Raw genomic sequence first — 14,897 nt, 5'->3', positions numbered from 1 at the left:
ATTTCTCTGTGAAAAAAATGTGGTTACAAGACTACAATCTTTAATCATCATTTTACACAATACAGTATATATAATTTGATCATGCAAAGGGAAGACAATGAAGTTAGCAAAAGCATGAAAGGAAAATGTGTGAAATTGAGTATAACATCCTGAAATTTGTCTTCCATCATGACAGCACCAGACTTCACTCATCTTTGTAAACACAACAAATATAGTTGGAACTAGGCTGGAAAGTCTTACCAAATCTTCCATATTTGTCAGATATTGTTTTCTCTGATTACCACTTATTTTGCTCTCTACAATTTCTTAAATGAACAGTGTTTTGTTTCTGAGAAAGGCATCAGATGGCACTTGGAATAGTTTTTCATAATGAAAGACAGGAAGCTCTATAAGCAAGGAAGTCAGTGCTGCTCAGATGATGACATTGATATTGAGCCGAAGATGATGGTCAACACTGATAGTTATTGATGGTAGAAGTTCAGTTTAGAGATGAGACATGTTGCCTAGGAGTTGGATCAACCTGTCAACTCTACTTGTGAGTGACTTCAAAATGACTCATAAGTGACTGAACATCAACTTTTAAACAACTGACATTGCTGCAAAAGGAAGCTCATTTTGTAAATGTTGTTCTGCAGATGAGCAAGGATTGAATTCTTGTTGAATCCTGTAAACATCAGATGATGCTTTCAAGTTCAGTCCTGAAAGATATTTACACCAATCTGTTCAATAAATGTGGTGTAAACAAATATTAGGCACAGAAAAATACTAGTAAAATATCCAACCCAACACAAACAAGATCTAAAACAAAATGAGCCCTTTTTCTGTATATCACATTGCTTTTGGTCCCATAGTCATCCTGTTGACATGTAGTAATGTGAACAACACACCCCAACTTCACCTCAATTTTTATTCAGTCTTCAGAACATCATGTGTCCAAACAAATACAAATTCACAAAATACAGTGGGTGATCGGTAATCCGTTCCAAGACTTTGTTCACTATCCAAATTGTTCATTAACCGATTATCGATTTACCATAGGTTTTTATGGGAATTTGATTAATTCATTCTGGAAACTCCAAAATATAAAAAAATATATACTTTCTTACTATGTTTATTTATATGTAATAATAAAAATACATATATACACAGTCTTGCATTTTTCTTAGTCATGTTTTTTTCTGTTTGTGGGAGTTAAAGAATCTGTCTAATGTCAATTGCTTTTCTCTCTTCTTCAGGATTTTTCAGAAGTAATTAATAGCATTATAATTGTAGATATCCCCAAGCCTATTTAACTCAACCTGGTTTGGATGCCATTCTAAGACCATTCAAAAGATGTTTAAGAGCAGATATCGGTACTTAATGATGTTTAAGAGCAGATATCGGCATTAATCCTCTTTTTCAGAAAAAAGCATATTTCGTTGAGTTTCTTGGTGTTCTTCATTCAAGAGTTCTTGGCATTCTTATGTCATCAAATCAGTTTCAGGTTACATTATGAGTTCTTCAATGTTCACACAGAAACCTTAACGGCCACAAATTTGGAATTTGTGCAAGCAGTCACATGCACAGGCAATTGGATTTGGGATGGCAAAGGATTGAGAGATGGATCGAAAGAGAGATTGAGAGATGGATCGAAAGTGAATCACTCGGATACAAGGTTAACAACTAAAATAACCAATTTAATTCAACAAAAAAAGGAATACAGAGCTTTGTGCTGTTGAATAACGGTAGAGAAAGAGAGAGAGAGAGAGTTTACAAGAAACCACAAGTTGGCATGCACTTAATTGTGCAAATTTTTGGATCGCTGACTTTTGGTCAGTTGTTCAGTCGGTTGAGGAGGCATTAATTTTTCTTTTCCTTGGACGGCAGTCAAACCAATAGAAAACTGGAGGATATAATAATCCGAGGAGTTCAAAGGTATCAAAAAACAGAGTATGAAATCCTTGATAGCCTGGACGATGATGATACTGCTCCTTTTTTTTTTTTCAGGGCACTTGGTTGATGCACTCGCAAACTTTTGACGACCCCTTGTCCTTGAGTCACTCCTTTAATACCTCCAAATCACGTTATCCTTTATCACTAATTGGGAAGTTTTGCTTAGTTCCCAGTGACATATTTGATGAGTACGCTGGGAAAGGAAACAACTCTGGAGAGAGAGAGAGAGAGATGCAATCATTCTCTGGTAATAAAAATAGGAAAAATTTTTCAAAAGACAAAAAATGAATTTTCTCTCAAAATTCGTCAGATCCAGTCTCTCACAGATGTGATTTTTGTTACTTTTTAATCTGCTTGAGTCTTCTTGATTATACTGTATCTTTCTTAGATAAGATTGAAGATTGAAAATTGTAGACCTGTTCAAGCCATACTGCCCAGCAATATCAGATATCATCTTCCCACTCTCTATCTTTGCTATTATATTCTCACCTTTCGAAAATAAAAACTGATGCAAAACTTAACGAGTGCCTGCCCGACAGTCTTGCGAATACTATAAAAGAATTGTTTCTGTCAGAAAAATAAAAGGCTGGAATTACAAGGAAGAGCTTAAAAGTTCATAGGAATACTATGTGATCAGTATATACTGGGTTGAACGTCGATGTCAATGTCTCCCACGCTCCAAAAAGTTTCGAATTGTTGTCTGAAGGCAAGGGAAGACCAATCAGTATTCATTATTTTATGTCACTTCTCGTGTTTGTTCTGTGAGGTGTTCGTTATCCGAACATGTGTTCATTGTTGAAACATAAAAATCTTTCACGAAAGTGTTCGTTATCTGATTTGTTCATTAACCGATCACCAACTGTACAATAAGGACAGAGTATATTACTAGAAATTTCCAAATGATGGCCCCTTATAATGATACAAATTTATTCAGATGCAGCTGGATAATTAAACTTTTAACAAGATAGTTTACATCATAATTTAAATACCTGGTTTGCTAGCCAAATGCACATCACAAACATAGCCTTGATGCATTGACAAGTAAGACAGGTCTTGATTCCACAGTTGGTCAAATTGAACTTGGATTACGTTATTCAGATGGGTTCTCATTAAGAAAAGAGATTGGTTCAAAAAAATAAAGGAATAACCCAAGTCATTAAATATTTTATGAATGGAAGCAACCCAATTTCTTTTGGCAGATTTCTCTGTCTTTAATAATAGATTATAAACATTGTAACACAGCTCTTGAGGAGACAAAACAATTATTTTTGACCAAAATATCAAAACAGTTCATATGATCTTAATTTCCATTGGTCTTCCCAGTTCAGACCTAAGAATTGGTGCAGGAATTGATCATTCTAATTTATAAAGATGTTTAAAATATCACAACTGAACTTTCACTAATTCCACCAAGAGATTGAAACTCAAATTGGAATCAGATTATGTTAATTTTGTTTTCAAAAAAGCATCAAAATTTATAAATATTCTTATTTCTTCCTAAAATTTCAATACTACTGACGAACACAGACAACTTCCTAGAACATGCCTTACAATAAAAGCATTAGTCTCTGGTCTAATTGCCAACTATTATACAAATCTGATATCTATACAAAAGTTGTATGTACTAGAGATTCATGAACAAAACTCTTGAATATTTTCTGAATAGCAATTTGTTAAGAAAAATTCATTATACAGTCAAACTCAGCTGTAATGAGCTCAGTTATAAGGAATTCATGTGGAGTTCATGGTTACTGCAAGCAATTTTCAGTTATAACAAGCATATTTTTGTTCTGTATAGTATTTAATAAGTGGTGAAACCATTATCACCTGAGTGAACCATCTGTTGAGTTATCAAAATTGTATTAAAAGTGTTTTGTGACTCCTTTTATGACTCAATGTTACATTTACTTTTCAGTTTTACAAAAAACATGTCTTCTAATAAGAGTGCACCTCTCAATTCATGAAAAAGATCAAAATTATTTAAAAATTAACATTTTTAATAAAAAAAAAGTGGAAGTGGGCTAAAAATTCAGCTTGTTGTCTTTCACAGTATCAACACTGATAGAACAAGATTGTCTATTTGAATGCACTGAACAATAACATCCTAGCTACTAAAATATTTAGAAAATTTCTTTTACAGATGTTGACAAAGCATTAAAAGAAAGATTTTGTGTTAAAAGAAAACCAGAATTCCAAGTGAAATGATAATATTAAAAGCATAAGCGAAAAAGTTTGCAAACTTTTTTGCAAAAGTTGGACATTGATTTTGTTTGTGACAGTAGATGGCTAAGTTATTTTAAAAACAGATAAAATATCACATAAAGCAAAATATTCTATTAAAGTCAGATGGTGTTTTTTTAAGAAAAGGAGGGAATGCTATTACTGCTACTATTTGAATGGCAGTAAGCATGTTAGAAAATTTCTTTGTATTTATTTTAAAACTTTATTCTATAGAGACAAGTAAAAAATAACAATAAAAAGCATGAATTAAATACGGTCATTAACTGTTGCTTGTTATATCCATTGTTAATGATAATCAAAAGTAACAGAGTAAATCCCTAAACTCATAACAAGTAACAGTTATAACAAGCAAATGTACTTGTCCTTTTTCACTCATTACAACTGAGTTTGACTGTTTGCTATCAAATAAACAGAAAACTCACTTATAATAAGTTATCACTGAGTTAAAACAACACTTAAAATGATATACCATATTTCTTTTCATTCTAAGATGCCTCCTTCTTCTGAAATCTAATTTACAATTAATTTTAAACTTATCTTTGTATAAAAAAATAATTTTATTTGTAGATAACAAAATTAATAGGTTTTTATATTTTGTTTTTATCACAATAATACCAATATTAAATATTGATCTAACATTGCATTCAAACATTGATCTAACATATATAATATTCTGAATTGCAATCTGCACTTATAAAATGTGCAATATTTTATAATGCATATAAAAAATTATATATCAAATCTGTAAATAGCTAATATTTGTATAAAAAGTTTTTCTTATTGTATAAATGAACATATCATAAATGTAAAAAAAAATCCAACACAAAACTAAATCTTTTAATTTGAAACAAATATTTTTGGTAGTTTTAAACCACTATTGTCTGGCTACAACTGACATTCAAACACAAAATGCTTTTTTTGTTGTATGTTTATAATTATCATCCAGTTATTTGAGATATTATTTTATTTAAAAAATTTACTATTTCCTGTAAGAAATATGCAATTAGTTTTTGATAAAAAGAAAATAAAGTGGTATATTTAAAAACAAAAATGTCATTTTCTATGATGATATTTTTTTACATATATAAACATCTAAGCACAATAGTTATATTAAAACTAAATGATTGCCAGATTAAAATTAGGCTATATTACTGCTACTATTAATAATTAAATTAATATTTATGAGATAATTTAGAAAATTCTGGAAGAAAAGAATCAAACCGGAGTGGAATTCTAACCAGCTACTGCCGCTTACTGTGCAGATGCATTGCCAGTTACACTACCCAGACCTTCATCTGATCCTTTGCTTTCAGATATTTTAAATTTAGATACAGTAAAACTTCTTTAACTCAAACATCTGAAACTTGGTTAGATGGTTGGAAGAATATTTTTTTAACTCAAAGAAAATGAAGCACTTGGTATAGCTCAATGAAACATCACAGGGATTTTATGTCTCCAACTTGAATTTCCTTAACTCAAATTTTCAACAAGTCAAAGGTTTTCATGGTCCCCCGACACTGATTTGTTACTTTCCCTGACTAGAATTTTAATATTTATTCTATCCAAAGTTTTCATAATTACCGGTATTCCATGAAATTTTCAGAATGTTAGTTGTATCCACTGCCCAACAACCATTTGCAGACAATATTCCAGTTTAAAGCAAAAGAACTGCTTGTTTTATCTCAACAAGATGTTACCTGAAAAACTGTTAGATTGCATTTTTCTAAAAGGAGTTACAAGGGCTGTTTAAAACAAAAAATATCAAAGATACTTTATATAATGCAAGAGAAGTAGAAATACAAATCTATTCAGAATTGACATTTTTTCACTCTATTGTTCTCTAATTCAAATCATCTGTAACTCAAAGTTTTTCCTGCCTCTTGAAGCTTCAACTTAGAGGTTTTACTGTATAACCATACTAGTGGTGCTGACTGGGATGAACAACTTGTGCTTACAGACTATAATCACCCACTATGGCACTCAGCCAGCTATCACTTTATCCTGGCATGGTGTATTTATACATACATACATACATACATATATATATACATATATATATATATAATCTGTCAGTTGTTTGGCTTTAATATAACAAGCATCTCTAAGCCTGATAGTTTTAATAATCCATTGGGCTTAGAGATGTTTATATATTATATTAAAGCTAAACAATTACCAGATTATATATGCAGGATTCCTACTCAGATTTTTGTTTTAAATTCCATGACTTTGCATGACTTCCTCNATGTCTTATACATAAAGGTAATGAATCCATACTTAAAACAATTCTTATTTGAAAAAATTATTATTTATCCAAAGTTTGTTAAACAAAAGTAATAATTAAATTTTATTGTAATAAAGTTAGCAAGTCTTGAAAAACTTTTATACTTTGTATAATGTGCAAGAACTTATTTTATCATCAAGCAAAGAGTAACAGTTAAATTGGCATCTCAGCAAAGATTCCTTTAGATATTCAGGAGATTCACACAAAATAAACAGATTGTTCTTAATATTTTCAACAAACAAATTGCAAAGAACATTATTTGATATTTTCATAATATTTATTTTTTACAATTCAAAAAATTAGTATGTATGTTTAGCCAATTTTGTATCACTAGAGATTTAATCTTATAATTTAAATTAGACTATAAGTAAAAAAATGTCCATATAAAAAAAGGAAGTGTTCAAAAAATTATATTTCTAATTAATATGCATGCATTCTATCTTGTAACCAATATTTGTCACTTAATGACTGTAATACTTCGGCAAAAAAACATCATCATCTGACAGTTGAGATTTAAAAATATATGAAAACCCCAAATCAACCAGGTTTTAATAATAAGTGACCATATCTCTACAAAGGATAATTGCTATACCATTAATTTGTTATAAATTATTTTTCTAAAATCACATTCTGGTAAATCAAGAGTTTTGAACCAAAAACAAAAAACACTCATAAAAAGGACAATTGCTAGGCATGGTCTGGCCCAGTGGTCGGCAACCTATACCACGCGTGCCACGTGAAAGAATTTTGAGTGGCATGCCAATTGTGCATAAAATTAAAAACTTCAAACTATAAACCAAATATTGATGTGTTAGCTTCTAAAACTGAACCACAAAGGAGTCACTAATGTTTAAATATTGAAATTTTTTAATAATANAAATGGAATTACTTATCATTTTTTACTTTGTAAATTTTCTGAAAATTGTGTATGCTTGGGAGAAATTTTGCATCCTGAAAATATTCTGTACCGCTTTTCATAGGTTGTATTGCACCACATTACTTCTTGCTTCCTGGATGGCTATACATAGTCAAACATATTGTTGGCAAAAAAAATTCAAGGCAACCAAGGAGGCAAATTCCCTGATTTTTCCTGACTTTCCATCTGTGTAGGAATCCTGTATATATGTATATATATACATGCAATGCCAGGGTAAAGTGATAGCCGACTGAGTGTTATAGTGTGTGATTATAGGCTATTGGAACTGACTTGTCTATCCCCAGTTGGCACCATGAGTAACTAGTGCAGTCATATCTAAATTAAATATGTCTGGAAGCAAAGGATCAAATGGAGGTGTTTGGGTAGCATAACTGGCAATGCATCCATATGGTAAGTGACAGTAGCTGGTTCAAGTCCCACTGGGCCAATTCTTTTCTTCCAGAATTTTCTAAATTATTTAATAAATAATAATTTAATTATAATTATTAAATTTAATAAGACATGACACCTAATGCCTATCTCTAGGCTGAATTATTCAGTATTTAATTAACAGTAGTGGTAACATAGCTTGATTTAATCCAGCAATCATTTGGCTTTAATATAATGTTTTTTTTTTTAGTGCAAAAACATTGTAAATTAAAAATTGCAAACAGAACTTCAGTTTGAAATTCTATTATTAGCTATCTTAAGTTTTATGTACAGCAAATCCTCACTTAACATTATAACACTGTCAAATAAAGATACAAGTACATTTGTCATCATCAATTCATCAAAATATCATTTACAACTATTGCTTTTGAATTTTCTTTATAAACAATAAAATAGATTCTATAAAGTGAGAATTAATGGAGGATTGAAACATGATCTAATATGAAACAACTCTTGCTTGTATCATTTAGTCTATGGTAAAATTGATGTCATTATACAACATTTCAATTAATGTTACAATTTCCAAGAACCTATCAACAATGTTAAATGAGGACTTTTTTTTTATCTGTAATAAACTACTGTAATCATTTAACAGTTAATACAGTTTAAAAGCAAATATTTCAGTACTAAACTCACCATCAATGTAAATTTTGTTGTTCATTTTATTTCTGCTTACAGATTTGTTATCCAAAGTGACTTTTGAAATTTTAGTCATTTTCTGAAACAATAATATATTATCACTATATAAATCCTATAATAATCAAAATAATGTATGTAATAATATAATGTAAGTACAGTACATAATAGTCAGTAAACATAAAAATTAGAAATATTTATATTTTATTAAAACATAGATCTCATAACATGAATCAGTTCATGAAACAACATTTTGGTAATTAATCAATAAAAATTTTCATTATTTGAATGTTAGGGTAATTTAGTACTACAAGAAACTAAAGATAATTTGTAATTAATTTCTGTGTTTAAAATCATAAATATTACTCCATTAAAAAATTACAAATATAACTCAAAACATTTTAGTTTAAAAAAATTGCTTTAAGTTCAAAATACATTTAATTATATACAGATATACATCACTTGACAGGACTGCATGTACAACAGAGATCCCATAAGATTACAATGGAGCTAATAAATCTGTAGCTGACTATACCTTGTCTATGTTTAGATAGAAAAAAATTATTGTGTAACATATAGCCTATATGAATAGTAAATTATACCATATAAGACTTATCTAAGGAAACTCTAACAAGGGTGGCCAAATCTTGTTTTGATAGGAGCCATATTGTATATCATCTATCAGAAATACAAGAGAGGCATATCCTCTATTAAAACAATATTTTGTGTTATGTATAGTTAAAATACTATAGTTATCATTGTTACTTCACTTGTACAGTACTTTATAACCAGCTAGATAAACATTAGTTTAATGATGAAATTGCTTAAGGAAGTATTTCTCAGAACAAATCCTTGTTATTAGGCAGCACATACCTAGATATATATGTGGGGATTAAATGAGTAACATTCCTAAGCTGTTAAGAAAGTAAACGAGGAGCAGAGAGGGAGACAAGGGGAGATGTCAGCTGATAACAGTGCAAAAAGGACAAAAGATGTGATGAATGCCAGATCATCATTCTATCCATAAGATAATTTGAAGATGGTTGGAAGATTTAGTTGAATGTTGAAAGATTATTGTTACTTCTATTTCTATCATTAATCCTACATATATAAATTTACTGATTGATATTGCTTTTTTTTTTCTATTACAAAAAATTCTATTCTATAGAAGATTGGAATGTAAAACAAAATTATATTTTCTTTATTCAAAATCCAAAGAGGTCATATATACAATAAAACAAAAAATGTAAGAAATATGCAAATCTATAAATCCTTAATGCAATTATGTAAATTAAATTTTACATCCTCTCTCTATTTAAAAAAAACTTAAGATTGCAAGATAATCAACAATTATACATCACAATATATTGAATTATTATTTGAGATTTTTGGAAAATAGTTTACTGTTAAAAAAGTAAATATGAAAGTATTCATACTTTCTATTTTATTATTTATTAGAAATAACAAAACCTTTTAATATCCACCATAAACTGTTGAATTTAAGTTTAAAATATTTGTTAAAGTTGAGTTTAAGTTTAAACATGATTAAGGGCTATGAACTAGCTCAAAAATGTTAGCTTAACAAATAGTTTGTACTGGATATTAATTAAGACTCTGTTCATTTAGTTGCCAATTTTTTTTTTTTTCATTTTTTGTTAATCTATTACAGAAATTAACTTATTATACAATGTGTCCTAGAAAGGTTGTGCAAGGTCTTTTAAGACAGCTTTGGTCCTAACAGATGTAAATTTTAAAACTTTGATTATATTAACAGAACTAAAAACAGCAGTTTTGCATGCTATTTTGATTTAATTTTTGAACTTTGAAAGTCAATATAACCTTTTACACAATACAGTTTAAATAGTGTTTGATTCATTAAATATTAATAAAACCTTTCTCTTCCTTTCATCATGTTTTTCAAAGATTAAAAGCTATAAAATAAGAAAATATATAATTTTTATTATTATATTCCTTAGAAGTATTCTAGATATTGCACTTAAATATTCATTACACTTATTTTTAATAAAATCAATTAAAATATTTGTAATTTTTTAAAACTCAAATAAAAATCATTATAAAAAACTGAATAGTTACTTTTCTGATGATTCTTGATAAAAAAATAATTTTGATTTTTTTTTAATCAAGAATCATCCAAACTCACATTAGATGATCTAAAATTTTATAATGCTAATATTTAAAAATTTTTAAATAATAGAACTACCAAACCTAAACATAATTAATAAAGAATGTATTCTACTATTTCATTTGTCTGATCAAAATGTTAAGCAGAAAAACTGGATATTTTTAACCAATATAAAATAATTATACAGATTTTGAAAAAATGATAGATTTTATTTCTGTAATAGGACTAAGGTTCATCCCATAAATATAAAAACACTAATAGATTTCCATATAAATTATTCACATGAAAAAATTTGCACAATTTTTAGTTTGCATCTATAAATATCTCAAAGCCAGAATTTTTTTTATAAGAAGCCAAAGTGATCACTGTATTGGAATCAGGTTAATATTTACTAAATAATTTAGAATATTTTGAAAAAAAAGAATTGGTCAAAGCAGATCTCAAACCTGCAACTTCTGCTTACTGTATGGATGCATTGCCAGTTATGTTACCAAGACTGACTCTTCACTTCCTGACATACTTAATTTTAGATATAATTGTGAAGATCCAGAGGAGTTAATTAGAGCTAATTAGCCTGTTAACTAAATTATAATACAAAGGAAAAACCTGGATTTCCACCAGAAACTTCCTGGCTGCTCACCGATTGAAAAGATAAAAATCTATCAAATATCTCTCTGAAGCAACAATCATTTCGATGTTTGGACTTATGTTACAATCTGAGTCAAAACGTTCGATTATTAGTGATGGGAAACTGTCAAAAAGATTAAATTATGAAGTAAGAAGAGTCCCAACACCTCATTGATGATGTCTACAAATTTTGATGTTGTTGCCATATATGGTAAAAAGTCAGACCACTCTGGCTGAGGTAATGACACAACTCAAACTTAGAACACATTAAATCAAAGTCACCTGAATCAATTCTCATGCGCAATGTGTATAAAAAGGAGTCACACCCAATCATCGGGGCAGATATCCCAGGAGCCTAGACAAAGCTCTACATGCCAACTCCCCAACAGCCTACAGACCCCCAGATTCTCGGCTAGATCCACGATCGTCTCCCTGACATCGCATAGAAGAATCTAGGAGATATGAAGTGTCATCTCACAGTATTAACTTTGAACAGTTTGTGTAAACTCTCTCTCTCGATCCATTAGTTATTATGTAGTTATAGAATGTAACCTCCATCTATGTATTTAACCTATTTTTGTTCTATATTAAATTTTTGTCATTTGTTAACCAGTCAACTTGTCTTATGTTGGATAGTGGACCCTATCCACTTATCCGCGACCTCCCCACTCAATTAGTCTAAGACCCTCCTATTAAGCCATCCAGTGACCCAGTGAGCGGGTCTTGCGACTAGACGGACTAGAGGGCTAACCCTCGACTGTATTCTCACATAATCATCCATGGTTACTTATGGGACCAACTGGAGATAATTTCATGTCCGTGGCCTAGAATCACTTAGAATATAATTATTAATAGTAGCAGTAAAGTAGCCAAATTCAATGCTGTGATCATTTGGCATTTTATTTTTAGTTTATTTAAACCTTTAAAAATATATATTTAAAAGATAATTTATTAAGACACAAAACAATTTTAGACAAATAGATGAAAGTTGATTGTCCCAAAAATGTAAAGACAGGTTGATGTTAAGATACTAAAGGTCAACATTAAACCAGCAGAAACTACTAGAAATGACTGTAGTTGGTTAGAATCACTAATTTAACAATGGGCTGAGGCAAATCCCTAATAAAATTATAGAAAAATAAAATTCTTGCTCTTAGAGGTGAAAATTACTCTGCAAGAGCAATTGCTAGAAAATTAAATTGGTCATCCACTGAAACTGACAACATTATTAAACTTGGAGATCAATATGGTCAAAAGGAATCAGCAGGACTCCCTTCAAAGCTTACAAACAGGGGCAAAACAAGCCATTGTTTGCAGATTGCCAGCAACAAAGCATCATTTGTTGCTGGCAATCAAGTGTAATGCTGACAAATCAACTATTGGAAGAGTTGTGCAAACATGCCAGCAACTTTCATATGAGTCAAGAAAAGTTGCCCTCATCACTAAAGCCATTCACAAGAGAAATGTTTACTATGGGCCAAAGAACGAGATGGATGGATACACGAAAACAAATCATCTGGAGTGACAAGAAAAACTTCAACCTTGATGGTCCAGGTGGTTGGACCCACTTCTGGCATGATTTGAGAAGAAAGGAAGGAAGAACTATATTCCAAATGACAAGGTGGTGGTTCAGCTACAACGTGTGGTGACTTTAGTTGGCAAGGAAAGATTGACTCCACTTTTTTTACAAGGATGTACAAAAGCAAATGATTATTAAGACATGTTGGCAAGCAACCTCTTGCCTTTCACAGAATATTGACTCTACAGATCAATGCTTCCATTCATATAGTAAACTACATATGAATGGTTTTAGCTTATGGGATGCCTATTATTGATTGGCCAACTTTATCTCCTGATCTTAATCCAATGGAAAATCTTTGGGGAAATTCTGGCTAGAGCTGTATACACAAATGGGCAGTAATATAATAATGTGTATAACTAAAACAAGTCATAATTTGTCACTGGGAAAAAATAAATGCATCTTGTCCAGCAAAAACTCATACAAAGCAATACCAGACCCTATTTACAAAGGAGGTTTCATTAAATATAATTTATTAACATGTCATTAATTGTTTCAGGCAATTTTATTATATGCTTTTTTATTTTTGGGACAGTTGAATTGAATGTAATTCTTTAAAATTGTTGTTTAATTTTTTTTCTAACTCAATAAATGATTATCATTTCTTATATGTGCATATGTGAAAGTTCAAGCATGCCAAAGATAAATTATTTTTGTAAAGTTTTCATGAAAGTCTATTAGTGCCTTTATATTTATAGGACACACCATACTGCTTGAAGTGAAAGTTTTATTGCCTTATATATAATAATCATAATAAATATATGTTCAATAGAAAACTGGAAAAATGCTATTAAAAGTTAGGAGGATGATAAATGGTGCAGTAATTTTTACACACAACACTTCCAAGTCAGAGGCAACCCCGTTGAGGTAGAATAACAGAAGACAATATACTGATAAAATGGGAAAATAGGGGTGCCTCTCCAGCAGTGGATGAAGCAAGAGTAGTGCAGTGTTGTCTGATTTGTGACAAAAATCAATCAACATCCATTGGCACATGCAGATACAGTAAGGAAACGACTACAAGAATTGCACACAGATGTATGAGTAAAGTTCTAAGGTTCCAAAAATAACCACAGTTCTGTGGAAGATTCTCTATGAATGAGAGTGCAGTGAATGCCGTAGAGAATCTTCATCTATCTGTATGCATTTTTCCATTCAAAAATTCTTTTAATTTCAAAAAAAGATGAAAATCAGAAGACACCAGATCAGACTGTATGGTAGATCATCAGTTGAATACAATCGTACCCAGCAAAAATAAACAAATAACGTAATCAACACCTTATTGTTTGTTGAGGGAGTTTTTTAAAAACGAACGTTTTCGATCCACTTAACGGATCATCATCAGGCTAGAACATACGAAAATGGAATACATAATAAATGGAACAATACGTTCAAAAATTCAAAAATATCAATAAACTGATAACAAATCAATTAATAAGAATAAAAAATAAATTTCAAACGATACCTAATAATAAATAATATACTACAAAGACTAAATATTAATACGATCTATCGTAGCTAAATAGAAGCTACTAAGTTTCCTTTAAATCAAATACATATCATATTTCAGTTGATGCGCTACTTGTAAGCTTTTTTAACGGCAAATTTCCAAGCCGAGGGAAGACCTTCCGCATCCCTAGCATTAATGCATCCTTCTTTAAGTTTGCTCCTGTATATCTCCATTTTTTCGGCCGTCTTCGCCAACGTTGGTGAGTGTACTTGTCTCACGACTTCCGCTTCCTCCCATCCAACCAGGGATCCTTGGGCCTGCGCCATCTGGGCCAATATTGTTGTATTAGACCCTTTCCTAGCATCATATTTGTGTTCTCTAATCCTTACCCCGAGGTTTCTGGTAGTAACTCCTACGTAATCTTTTTTTATTCCTAATAGCTGGTTCTCGTAGGGAATCTTGTAAACACCTGCCTTATCTTCTTTTTTAATAACCCCTTTATCGTTTCTAAGAATTTTATATAAATTGGGAGCTCTTTTCAAAATCACCTTTGAACCTTTAACGCTTGCAATTTCCTTCATAATTCCTCCTAAATATTTGTTGAATGTAAATTTTGTGTACTTAGATGGACCTTGTCTGGAG

At 30.5% G+C, this 14,897-nt stretch overlaps 1 long non-coding RNA gene across 1 annotated transcript in view; it reads right to left on the bottom strand.

Annotated features, from left to right (window-relative positions):
* Positions 1–14,897, bottom strand: part of LOC111617787 — a 24,147-nt gene that overhangs the window by 6,336 nt on the left and 2,914 nt on the right. Inside the window, exon 2 of the long non-coding RNA XR_002755479.1 lies at positions 8,457–8,538. This is a non-coding gene — a long non-coding RNA (uncharacterized LOC111617787). The remainder of the gene's footprint in view (positions 1–8,456; positions 8,539–14,897) is intronic.

This window comes from Centruroides sculpturatus, unplaced genomic scaffold, assembly GCF_000671375.1.
Source record: "Centruroides sculpturatus isolate CEXI.00-Female unplaced genomic scaffold, Cexi_2.0 scaffold648, whole genome shotgun sequence".
Classification (NCBI taxonomy): domain Eukaryota; kingdom Metazoa; phylum Arthropoda; class Arachnida; order Scorpiones; family Buthidae; genus Centruroides; species Centruroides sculpturatus.
The sequence above is the reverse complement of the archived record's forward strand: the minus strand, read 5'-3'. Positions and strand labels throughout refer to the sequence as shown.